The sequence below is a fragment of the Rhea americana genome, unplaced genomic scaffold, assembly GCF_003343005.1.
Source record: "Rhea americana isolate MKP2758 unplaced genomic scaffold, rheAme1 scaffold_58, whole genome shotgun sequence".
Lineage (NCBI taxonomy): Eukaryota > Metazoa > Chordata > Aves > Rheiformes > Rheidae > Rhea > Rhea americana.
The window spans coordinates 2,398,935-2,400,751 of record NW_028186734.1 but is presented as its reverse complement, the minus strand read 5'-3'; positions in this window follow the sequence as shown (position 1 = coordinate 2,400,751).

Here is a 1,817-nt window from a genome sequence, read left to right as displayed (position 1 = left end):
TCAAGAATGACAACTATTGCCTGGTATCAGAAACCACACTTAAGTCTGTGCTGTGTACCAAAATGCTGCAAACCTGACACGATTCTGGGCAGGAGTCAGTGCAATCCTACATAAAGGATTCTTGAGGGGTTTTATTCCTGTTTGACAGTCACATGAATGCTCATGTTCAAGTTGCTGAGTCTAATATGCAAGAGTTCTGAAATATCAGAACTGTCTTCACAACTCTGAGTTGCCCTCTTTCCCCTTGTATAAAGGTGGCAAACTGAGCTCTAATTRTGGGAGCACAGCTGATTGATGTAACTTACTTAATTTCCAAAAGGTCTTTGACAAGGGTCTATGCAACGAACTACTGAAGAAGCTATTAGAGAAGCAAGCAAATTCTTGTCATGAATCAAAAACTGGTTGGAGCAAAAAAACAAGTGCAAGATTAAATGGAGGATTTTTTTATTATTATTATTTTAATGACAAAAGATTAACTGCAGGATGCTTCGGTATCCTGTACTCAGTCCAGGTACAAGTAAAGGCTGAGGTACCAGAGTCTGCAGCAAACAAAAATATACTTGGGAAAGGGGAGATCTGTGAGCAACTTCAGTGACTTCAGTTACATGAATGAATGATACAATGGCAAAAGAAATTCAGTACTGAGATGAACACAAAACCATGTGCAGCGGAAATTTTAAACAAGCTGAACACCCTCCAAGGCTGACAAAGCCCTGTGCTTAGTGTGTGGTAGTGACCAAMAATAAAACCTAACATGCAGGATTGTATAAGAAATAGGTCAGGGAGTAAGATCAAACATATATTGTGATCAGAAGTATAACCTTGTTTGGAATACTGCATGCAGTCTAAGTCACCTTTGCTGAAAAGCTGGACTTTCTGCAGCCTTTCTGCCAACTTTTAAAGTTGCCACAGTAAGTGTAAATCACCTTTCTCCCAGCATCCTTCCAGAAAATTCCTAGGAAATGACGTTCYAGCAGAGTTGAAAGAATGTTCCTAACGCTTACAAAAAGCAAGATTTAGGCTCAGTGCAATACTAAAACCTTACGCCCCCGTCCTCCCCCCCCCCCCAAAAAAAAAGATGTTGGCAAGAAAAGGAAGAAAAAAGGAAAAGGAAATAAAAGAACAGGAGAAGTTTTCAGCAATCTCAGAACGATAAGCAAGCGCAAGCTGGCTTGGGCAGTACGCAGAAAGGGAAATCTCTTCATATACTTGACACGGCTTTTGTTAAAGTTCCCTTAATTACTTTTTTGGCGTTGCCGAGCGTGGACACTAAAAACACCAGCTTGAACAGTCAGCTCTCGCAGCTGGGAAGCAGGATTTACAAAACAAAACAAAAATCCCAGCCGCGCACACAACACACACACACACGGCGCCCCTGAGTCATCGCCGCCCCTCAGACAGGCAGCTCGCTGCTTGCCATGTTAAAAATACCCGCGTCTGGCGGAGTCTTTTTCCCTTCGAGCTCTTTACTGTACAGGGAGGCGGCACCGAGCTGCCTGACAGAGCTCCCCTGATCCGCACCCCGTGACTCGGGGGAGGCGGCACCCGGCGCGACCCGGGCTGGCACCGCACGGCGGGAAGGCGGCCCGGCAGCCCCCTCCCCTCCTCTCTTCTCCCCTCCCCCGCCGCGCTGACGGAGGACGGTTGGCCGCCGGGGTAACGGCCGGCCCGCGCGCCAGCCCGCGCGCCGGGGTAACGGCTCGCCCCGCCGCTCCGCTGTGAGTCAGTGTGTCCGGCCAGCCGGCCAGCCGGCCCTGTCTCACTAACCTAGTGATCCCTCCAGACAGACGCACCGGATATAACCGACCAACCCGCTC